At 47.7% G+C, this 11,426-nt stretch overlaps 1 pseudogene; it reads right to left on the minus strand.

Annotated features, from left to right (window-relative positions):
• LOC108307880 overlaps positions 1-2,819 on the minus strand; it is a 5,847-nt pseudogene extending 3,028 nt beyond the window's left edge.
• Positions 2,820-11,426: the final 8,607 nt, after the last annotated feature.

Consider the following 11,426-nt stretch of genomic DNA (forward strand, 5'->3'; position numbering starts at 1 on the left):
AGGGCTGGGTGCAGTAGCCTGTAATCCCAGCACTTTGGAAGGCCAAGGCAGGAGCCTAGCCTTAGCCTAGGAATTGAGACGAGCCTGGGCAACATGGCAAGACACTGTCTCATTAAAAAAATTTTAAAAGGCCAGGTGTGGTGGCTCATGCCTGTAATCCCAGCACTTTCGGAGGCCAATGCGGGCGGATCATGAGGTCAAGAGATCGAAACCATCCTGGCCAACATGGTGAAACCCTGTCTCTACTAAAAATACAAAAATTGGCTGGGCGTGGTGGCGTGCGCCTGTAGTCCCAGCTACTTGGGAGGCTGAGGCAGGAGAATCACTGGAACCTGAGATCGTTCCATTGCACTCCAGCCTGGGTGACAGGGCAAGACTCCATCTCAAAAAAAATTAAAATAAAAATGTAACAGCCAGGCCCAGTGGCTCATGCTTATAATCTCAGCACTTTGGATCTTTGAGCCCAGGAGTTTGAGACCAGCCTGGGCAACATGGCGAAACTTCTTTGTCCCTAAAAAAAAAACAAAAATTAGCTGGGCATATTGGTGCATGCCTATAGCAGCCCCCTACTCGGGCTGAGGTGAGTCATGATCATGCCACTGAACTCCAACCTGGGCGACAGAGGGAGACCCTGTCTCAAAAAAAAAAAAAAAAACATACAAAATCAAATTGTCACCGTGTGCAGCGGCTCACACCTGTAATCCCAGCACTTTGGGAGGTTGAGGCGGGTGGATCAGTCAGGAGTTCAAGACCAACCTGACCAACATGGTGAAACCCTGTTTCTATTGAAAAAATAAAAAAATTAAAAATTGTCAAATTAATTTTACAGATAATGAGATAATGTAATTGTATGTTGTTCATAAAATAAGTTTTCTTTTTCATGCCTGGCCAACATAACTGTTTTAATGTGTTTAAGCAAAGGAAAGTATAACGGGCTGGGTGCAGTAGTTCATGCCTGTAATCCCAATACTTTATTGGGAGGAGGATTGCTTGAGTCCAGGAGTTTGACACCAGCCCAGGCAACATAGGGAGACTCCATCCCTACAAATAATTTTTTTTCTTTTATTATTTATTTTTTGAGATGAGTCACACTCTGTTGCCAGGCTGGAGTCCAGTGGCACGATCTCGGCTCACTGCAACCTCTGCATCTTGGGTTCAAGTGATTCTCCTGCTTCAGCCTCCTGAGTAGCTGGGACTACAAGTGCATGCCACCACGCCCAGCTAATTTTTGTATTTCCAGTAGACACGGGGTTTCACCGTGTTGGCCAGGATGGTCTGGATCTCTTGACCTCGTCTCGTGATCTGCCTACCTCGGCCTCCCAAAGTGCTGGGATTATAAGCATTAGCCACTGTGCCCAGCCCCCTTTTTTTTTTTTTTTTTTAGCTGAGTGTGGAGGCACAGACCTCTGGTCCCAGGTACTTAGGAGGCTGAGGCAGGAGAATTCCCTGAGCCCTGGAGGTCAAGGCTGCAAATAAAAACAGGGCCAGGCATGGTGGCTCACGCCTGTAATCCCAGCACTTTGGGAGGCTGAGGCGGTAGATCACGAGGTCAGGAGAACCATGCTGGCTAAAACAGTGAAACCCCATCTCTACTAAAAATACAAAAAACTAGGTGGCACATGCCTGTAATCCCAGCCACTCGGGAGGCTGAGACAGGAGAATTGCTCGAACCCAGGATGTAGAGGTTGCAGGGAGCCTAGGTCGCACCATTGCACTCCAGATTGGGCAACAAAAGGAAAACTCTGTCCCCAAAAAAAAAAAAGATTAGCCAGGCATAGTGGCACACACTTGTAGTCCCAGTTACTCAGGAGGCTGAGGCAGGAAAATCGCTTGAACCCGGGAGGCGAAGGTTGCAGTGAGCCGAGATCGAACCACTGCACTCCAGCCTCAAAAAAATAATAATAAAATAAAAGTAAAAATAATGGCCAGGTGTAGTGGCTCACACCTGTAATCCCAGCACTTTGGGAGGCCAAGGCAGGTGGATCACTTGCAGTCTGGAGTTTGAGACCAGCCTGGCCAACACGGTGAAACCCCATCTCTACTAAAAAAAACAAAAATCAGCCAGGCATGGTGGTACACACCTGTAATTCCAGCTACTCTGGAGGCTGAGGCATGAGAATTGCTTGAACCGGGAGGCAGAGGCTGCAGCGAGCCAAGATCATACCACTGCACTCCAGCCTGGGTGACAGAGCAAGACTCTGTCTCAAAATAAATAAATAATTTTTTTTTCCTTTTAATTGCATTTATTTTAATGCTGAATTTACTCTCGTGCCATGTTTTTGTTTCTTCTGAGATATCTACTTCATCTGAGCAACCTCCTCTTCTGGTTTAGGAAGAATCTGTTCCTTTTGAGTAAGGATCATCTCACTGTGGCAGGGAGAACTCATGTGTCGGTTAATCCGACCATGAGCTCTGTGGGTCCAGCAGTGCATCTTGGGTGCTTTGTTCACTAGGATATGCTCAATGACCAGAGAATCTCATCTAAACCCTTAAGTTCAGCATGACTCTGCATTTTTAAGGACGTGCAGCAAAAATTCAGCACTGTTTTTGGGCCACCGACCTTGTGTCCAGCCCCACTGCTTGGCCTGGGCACACCTGCCAGCTCTGCCATTGTAACGTCGGAATGGGATGCACTGTTTCTGTAAAGTGGCATCTTTCAGATATTTCGTGGCTTTCCGTATATGCATACCCTTGATGGCCTGGGCAGTTTCACGAGTGTTCTTAAAGTTAACACGAAGATTAGAACCTCTTGATTTGCATGATTTTGTGGGGTTCTCCAGGTCAAGAGAATAGCAAACCATTTTCACAGATTACCTCAGGCCGCTTAGGGAAAGAGCTAAATAAAAATATTTTACAAATACAGTTGTCCCTTGGTATCTAGAGGGGATTGGTCCCAGGGCCCTGGTGGATACCAAAACCTGCAGCTGCTCAAGTTCCACAGTAGGCCTTCCCTATCCCTATCCATGTTCCGCATCTCCCGAGTCCAGTATTTTTGATCCACTATCGGTTGAAACTGTGGATACAAAGGGACAGCTGTATTTGTTGCAAACATATTCCTGGTAGGTCCTCTGTAAAGTACAACTGGTAAACACGTGGTCTCTGCCTTTAAGGAGCTTATGGTCAGATGCAGTAGAGAAGGTGGAGAGGAGTGTGAGCCATGAGGGGTGGTGAAGGAGCAATACCAGTAGGGTCTGGAGAAGAATCTTGGAGGCTTTGGGATCATGGAATGTTTATAGAGCCGGGTGTGGTGGGTCATGCCTGTAATCCCAGCGCTTTGGGAAGCAAAGGCAGGCAGATCACCTGAGGTAAGGAGTTTGAGACCTTGGCGAAACCACATTTCCAAAAACACATAAATTAGCCAGGCATGGTGGGCGCCTGTAATCCCAGCTACTTGGGAGGCTGAGGCAAGAGAATCACTTGAACCTGAGAGGCAGAGGTTGCAGTGAGCCGAGATCGAGCCACTGCATTCCAGTCTGGGCGACAGAGTGAGACATCTCAAAAAACAAACAAACAAACAAAAGAAAAAAGTTCATAGAATAGGTGATGTTTGAGTTAGGCCTCGAAAAATTTGGATACGAGTTTTGTTTTGTTTTGTTGTCTTTTTTTTTGAGACAGTTTCACTCTCATTGCCATCAGTAAACCAAGATTGCACCACTGCACTCCAGCCTGGGTGACAGAGGGAGACTCCATCTCAAAACAAAAACAAAAACAATACAAAAATTAGCCAGGCATGGTGTGGGCACCTGTAATCCCAGCTACTCGGGAGGCCGAGGCAGGACGATTGCTTGAACTTGGGAGGCAGAGGTTGCAGTGAGCCAAGATTGTGCCACTGCACTCCAGCCTGGGTCACAGAGGGAGATTCCTTCTCAAAAAACAAACACACAAACATTTTGCCACATTTTCTTTATATCTCAATACTCCCCACCCCCCCTTTTTTTTTTTTTGAGACAGAGTCTCCTTTTGTTGCCAAGGGTGGAGTACAGTGGTGCGATTTTAGCTCACTTGCAACCTCTGCATCCTGGGCTCAGGCAAGCCTCCTACCTCAGCCTCCTGAGTAGCTGGGACTACAGGGACATGCCACAGTATTAAGCTAGTATTTTTTTAAAAAGAGATTTTTTTTTTGAGGTGGAGTTTCACTCTTTGTTGCCCAAGCTGGAGGGCAATGGCGCAATCTCGGCTCACTGCAACCTCTGCCTCCTGGGTTCGAGCGATTCTTCTGCCACAGCCTCCTGAGTAGCTGGGATTCCAGGCGTGCACCACCACGCCCTGCTAACTTTGTATTTTTGGTAGAGACGGGGTTTCGCCATGTTGGTCAGGCTGGTCTCAAACTCTTGACCTTAGATCGATCCGCCTGCCTGAGTCTCCCAATGTGCTGGGATTACAGGTGTGAACCACCGCATCCAGCCAAAAAAATTTTTTTGTAGAGATGAGATCTCACTATATTGCCCAATGTCACTATATTGGTCCCAAACTCCTGGATTCAAGCAGTCCTCCCTCCCAGGGTGCTGGGATTACAGGCATAAGCCATCGTGCCCAGCCTATGCACATCCCCCCCACCAAGTTTTTGTCTTAATTACTTGAAAATAGGTTGCAATCGTCATGCCACTGCTATGGTCTGAATGTGACCTCTCCAAAATTCAGGTGTTGCCACTGTGATGATATTAAGAGGTGGGGCTTTGTAGAGGTGATTCGGCCATCAGGGCTCCTCTGCCATGAATGGAATAAGGCTGTTATGAAAGGCTTCAGCAGTGTTCAGCTCTCTAGTCCTTCTGCCTTCTGCCATGTGAAGATACAGGTTCCTCCCCACAAGGATACTGCAACATGAAGGCACCATTGTGGAAGCAGAGAGCAGCCCTCACCAGACAATGGAACCAGCACCTCGATCTGGGACTACCCAGCCTCCAGAACTGCAATAAAATACATTTCTGTTCCTTGGAAATTACCCAGTCTCAGGGATTTCGTTAGAGCTGGACAAACAGACTAAGACATTTTACCCCTAAATTCATGAGCTTCTATCTCCAATGAACAAAGACATTCCCTAACACAATCAGACTACCAAATCATACCCAAGAAATTTATCAGCCGTACATGGTGGCTCACGCCTGTAATTCCAACTCTTTGGGAGGCTGACGAGGGTGGATTGCTTGAGCTCAGGAGTTTGAGTCCAACCTGGACAACATGGCAAAACCCCATCTCTACAAAAAACACAAAAATTCGCCGGTCATGGTGATGTGCACCTGTAGACCCAGATACTCAGGAGGCTGAGGCAGAAGAATCGCTTGAACCCAGGAGGCTGAGGTTGCAGTGAGCCCAGACTGCACCACTGCACTCCAGCCTGGGAGACACAGTGAGACTCTGTCTTTAAATACATAAATATAAAAATGTCCAAATTGTTCCAGATTGGGCCAGTTAGCTCCCGTGCCCTTTGACATTTCTGCATCATGATTTGAATACCGTCAGGTACAAAACGTTCCAGACTCAGTTTATTATTATCATTATTATTTGAGACGGAGTCTCACTTTACCACCCAGGCTGGCGTGCCGTGGCGCTCTCTCGGGTCACCTCAACCTCCGCCTCCTGGGTTCAAGCGATTCTCCTGTCTCAGCCTCCCAAGCAGCTGGGATTACAGGTGCATGCCACCATGCCCAGCTAATTTTTTGTATTTTTAGTAGAGACGGGGTTTCACCATGTTGGACAGGCTGGTCTTGAAGTCCTGACATCAGGCGATCCACCTGCCTTGGCCTCCCAAAGTGCTGGGATTGAGCCACCACGCCCGGCCCCAGACTCACTTTGGTCTTGTCCAGCCCCAGCCATTTTTTAAGGAGCCTTGGGTCTTTTTAGGGGTGAATAATTTTAATTTTTTTTTTCCTTTTGAGACAGCGTCCCACTCTGTCATCCTGGCTAGAGGGCAGTGGGGCAATCACAACTCACTGCAGCCTTGACCTCCCAGGCTCAAGTGATCTTCCCACCTCAGCCTCCCGGGCAGCTGGGGCTACAGGCACATGCCATCACACCTGGGGAAATTTTTTTTTATGATTATACTTTAAGTTCTGGGGTACATGTGTGTAGGGCCACAGCCCGACAGGGTCGTGGGGTGTCCCCTATTGCTGTGCTGAGTCGAAGGATCCGAGAAATAAAGAGATAGGGCACAGAAGGACTGGAAAACAGCAGCTGGGCCCCAGGGGGCCACGCCACCTACAAGCGGAGACAGGCGAGGCCTGGAGCATCCAGAAGTGTCTGTATTTATTAGGTACAAGGCAGGGGGAAGGGTCGTGAGTGCGGTCATCTCTAGTCTTAATGATAGGGCATACATAATCATGTGAATAGTAAGCGAGGGGGCCACCCCATTAAGTCACCTAGTCAGAAAGGTGGGCTGTGTGCAGTAGGGGGCCGTGCCGTGTGCAGCAGTAGAGGGTCGTGCACAAAAGGGTCCACCCCCATTAGGTCACCAGTGCAAGGAGGTGGGCTGTGTGCAACAAGTGCCATGCGCGACACTTCTTATCTGGGGGCTGGAGGCTTCAAAGGATTCCCATAGAAGGATGCTGTAAACCAATGCAGTGGGAGCTGACAGAGCGTGCTCTGCTCTAAGATAATTTATAGGGGGATTGATTTGAGCCAGCCCACTAGTGAGAAAAAGCTGACAAGGCGTACAGCTGCCATGGCACGATTACACCAGAGGGGTTCTTCTCCCTCGGTTGTTCGGGGGTCTCAGGCCTGAGGCCTACTTTCCACAAGAACTGCATGCAAGGTACGGCCACTCCTTTTCAGGAGGAATAAGTCTTGCTCCAAGCCGGCCACGCAGCGGGTACTGAGTGCTGCTGTCTAGGCTCTGACCTGCCATATAACGTGTGTCCTTTCAGGCAGGGGCGCTACGGCCTGCGTCTTTGGTTCTTGTCCTGGCCTGGCTGTTTTTCCCATGCACTGCTTCTGTTCTGTGACTGCTCTAGGCATTCCTCCTACTATAAACTACTCTATGATTATATAGAAAGATTATATAAAACTAAGTATGGTTTTATATATATATAAGCTACATATAAGATTATATGGAACTAAGTGTGATTATATATATAAGCTAGATATAAGTAAGCAGCAAGTTATACTTCAAGCGCTAATTGTGCCTGGGGTCTGCACAGCTTTCCTTCCTCGGTGCCCACGTGGGGAGTTACCCACACATGTGCAGATCATGCAGGATTTTTACATCGGTATACACATGCCATGGTGGTATGCTGCATGCCTGGGTACATTTTAAAAATTTGTAGAGACGCCGGGCGCGGTGGCTCAAGCCTGTAATCCCAGCACTTTGGGAGGCCGAGGCGGGTGGATCATGAGGTCAGGAGATCGAGACCATCCTGGTCAACATGGTGAAACCCCGTCTCTACTAAAAATACAAAAAATTAGCTGGGCATGGTGGCACGTGCCTGTAATGTAATCCCAGCTACTCAGGAGGCTGAGGCAGGAGAATTGCCTGAACCCAGGAGGCGGAGGTTGCGGTGAGCCGAGATCGCGCCATTGCACTCCAGCCTGGGTAACAAGAGTGAAACTCCGTCTCAAAAAAAAAAAAAAAAAAAAAAATTTGTAGAGACAGGATGTCACTATATTGCCAAGGCTGGTCTCAGACTTCTGGGCTCGTGCAATCCTCCTGCCTTGGCCTCCCAAGGTGCTGGGATTACACACAACAGCCACCATACCTGGCTGGCATACTATTTTAAAACCTAGATAGGCTGGGCGCGGTGGCTCACGCCTATAATCCCAACACTTTGGGAGGCCAAGGCGGGCAGATCACAAGGTCGGGAGTTCGAGACCAGCCTGGCTAACACAGTGAAACTCCATCTCTACAAAAAATACAAAAATGAGCTGGGCATGGTGGCAGGTGCCTATAATCCCAGCTACTCTGGAGGCTGAGGCAGGAAAATCGCTTGAACCCCGGAGGCAGACGTTGCGGTGAGTCGAGATCGCACCACTGCACTCTAGCCTGGGCAACAGAGTGAGACTCCATCTCAAACAAAACAAAACAAAACAAAACAAAACCCTAGATAAATCTAGGTTTTGATTGAGTAAGGAGCCTAAAGGAAGAAGTACCAAGATGGAGGATGGATTGTGGAGGGCCTCGAAGGTTAGGCCAGAGTGTGGTTTAATTTTGTTGGCTTTAAGTAGCCAACCATTGGAAGTCGTAAACATTAGAGTGACACAGTGCACTGGATACGATGGAGAGGAAAGAGAGGGGAGGCAGGGAGACAAATGGGAAGGACAGTGCCCGCCGGATGTGTTTGCATATATTGAGAGAGGAGTTACAGTTCTGTCAGTCTGGGGACAGAAGAGAGATAGGTCCAAAGAAAATTCAGTAAGAACAGACCGAGGGCTGGGTGCGGTGGCTCACACCTGTAACCCCAGCACTTTGGGAGGCCGAACCGGGCAGATCAACTGAGGCCAGGAGTTCGAGACCAGCCTGGCCAACATGGTAAAACCCCCTGTCTCTACTAAAAATACAAAAATTAGCCGGGTGTGGTGGCAGGCACCTGCAATCCCAGCTACTCCGGAGGCTGAGGCAGTAGAATCGCTTGAACCTGAGAGGCGGAGGTTACAGTGAGCTGAGATCGTGCCACTGTCCCCAGCCTGGGCAACAAGAGCAAAACTCTGTCTAAAACAAAAAAAAACAAAAAAAAAACAAGACAACAAGACTGAAGTCATCCAGAGAAAAGAAAGGAAAAGGAATGAGTTTACCATGAGAATCATCTGTGAATAATGCATAATCATAAGTTATACACCGCATGCTGATTTAGCCAATTGTAATATAATTCTTTTGGGATTATGTTTGCATATGTGCATGGTGTTTATGGAACGAAGTCCTCATCTTCCACTGAAGAAAGTCAACAGCTAATATTTATAACCGAAAAACTAGGCCAGGCACAGTGGCTCATGCCTATAATCCCAGCACTTTGGGAGGCTGAGGTGGGCAAATCGCTTGAGCTCAGGAGTTCAAAACGAGCCTGGGCAACATAGTGACACCCTATCTCTGCAAAAGATAAAAAAAATTAGGCTGGGAGCAGTGGCTCACACTTGTAATCCCAGCACTTTGGGAGGCCGAGGCAGGTGGATCTGAGGTCAGGAGTTCAAGACCAGCCTGGCCAACACAGTGAAACCCTGTCTCTACTAAAAATACAAATATTAGCCGAGTGTGGTTGCAAGCACTTGTAGTCCCAGATACTCGGGAGGCTGAGGCAGGGGAATCACATTAACCCAGGAGACAGAGGTTGCAGTGAGCTGAGATCACACCATTTCACTCCAGCCTGGGCAAGAGAGTGTGACTCCATTTAAAAAAAAAAAAAGAGAGAGAAAAAAAGAAAAAGAAAAAACTGAAAATAGCAGTATATGAGTTATTAACAAGCTGAAAATGGATGCCGATGGGGCACCGTGGCTCACGCTGTAATCCCATAATCCCAGCACTTTGGGAGGCCAAAGTGGGTGGATCATGAGGTCAGGAGATCGAGACCCTCCTGGCCATAGTGAAACCCCATCTCTACTAAAATACAAAAAATTAGCCAGGCGTGGTGGCACATGCCTGTAGTCCCAGCTACTCAGGAGGTTGAAGCAGGGGAATCGCTTGAACTCCAGGAGACGGAGGTTGCAGTGAGCCGAGATCTCACTACTGCATTCCAGCCTTATGACAGAGCAAGACTCCGTCCCAAAAAAAGAAAAAGAAAGGAAAAGAAAAGAAAATGGATGCCCCAGGGGAGCAGGAAGTGGGTAGAGGAGTGTGGCCGGGCTGCTTTTTGTAGGACTATTTGATTTTCTTTGGAACTACGTTTTTTTATTTTTTAAAAATCTATCCATCTGCACACTGATATATGTTTCTTTTTGGAACTGTTTTCATTTTACCATGAGAACACATAATATGCATGCAACTGAAAGCATTCTTTAAGCAGAAAGTCAGTATCACAGCAATTTTGGGTAGAAATAATAAAGGCCTGAAGCAGGTGCTGTGGAAGGGCAGGAAGGGGAAACAGTTCAAAATTTTAGGCTGCTAGAATCGATGTTATCTGGATGCCCCTGAGGCTGCGGAGCTTAAGAAAGAGGTCCAAGGCTGAGCCTCCAGCCAAAGAGGAAGGTGAAGCCATTAAGAGAAATAAAATCAGGGCCTTGTGTGGTGGCTCCCGACTGTAAATTCCAGCATTTTTGGAGGCCAAGGTGAGAGGATCATTTGAGCCCAGGAGGCAGGAGTTTGAGATTAGCCCAGGAAGTATATAGTGAGAACTTGTCTCTATTAATATATATGTATTTTATTTTATTTTATTTTATTTATTTTTTTTGCGTGTGTGTATTTTATTTTTAATTTTTTTAATTAAAGACGGGGTTTCACCATGTTGGTCAGGCTGGTCTTGAACTCCCGACCTCAGGTGATCCACCCGCCTTGGCCTCCAAAGTGCTTGGACTACAGGCGTGAGCCACCACGCCCGGCCAATATATATGTACTTTGAGACCAAATCTCATCCTGTCATTCTGTCGCTCAAGCTGTCGTGCAGTGGCATGGTCTTGGCTCACCACAACCTCCGCCTTCTGGGTTCAAGCGATTCTCCTGCCTCAGCCTCCCGAGTAGCTGGGACTACAGGCGCCTGCCACCACGCCCAGCTAATTTTTTATATTTTTAGCAGAGACGGGGTTTCAGCATATTGGCCAGGCTGGTCTGGAACTCCTGACCCTGTGATCTGACCACCTTGGCCTCCCAAGTGCTGGGATTACAGGAATAAACCATCTCACCCGGCCTAAAATATATTTTTTTAATGTATTTTAAAAAAAAGAAAAAGAAAAAGAACCAGGTGTGATGGCTCTTGCTTGTAATCCTGGCAGTTTGGGAGGCCTAAGTGGCAGATCATTTGAGCTCAAGAATTTTGAGACCAGCCTGGGCAACACAGTGAGACCCTGTCTTTGCCAAAAATACAAAAAAAGATCTGGGCATGGTGGTGCGTGCTTGTGGTCCCAGCTACTCGGGAAGCTGAAGTGGGAGGATCACTTGAGCCCCGGAGGCGAAGGTTGCAGTGGGTTTAGACTGTGCAACTACACTGCAGCCTGGGCAACATAGTGAGATCCTGTCTCAAAAACAAACAAATATATAGTCATTATAAAAATATAATCCCAAAATATAGAAAAATATAAAGAAGAAAATCGCATCAATTGTAATTCTAGTAAAAAAGAGGCGTAAAAGCCAGGCATGGTGGCCCCCACCTGTAATCCCAGCACTTCGGGAGGCTGAGGCGGGCAGATCACCTGAGGTCAGGAGTTCAAGACCAGTCTGACCAACATGGAGAAAACCCATGTCTACTGAGAATACAAAATTAGTCAGGCGTGGTGTTGCATGCCTGTAATCCCAGCTACTTGAGAGGCTGAGGCAGGAGAATCGCTTGAACCCGGGAGGTGGAGGTTGTGGGGAG

Source organism: Cebus imitator, unplaced genomic scaffold (genome assembly GCF_001604975.1).
Source record: "Cebus imitator isolate Cc_AM_T3 unplaced genomic scaffold, Cebus_imitator-1.0 Scaffold82, whole genome shotgun sequence".
Lineage (NCBI taxonomy): Eukaryota > Metazoa > Chordata > Mammalia > Primates > Cebidae > Cebus > Cebus imitator.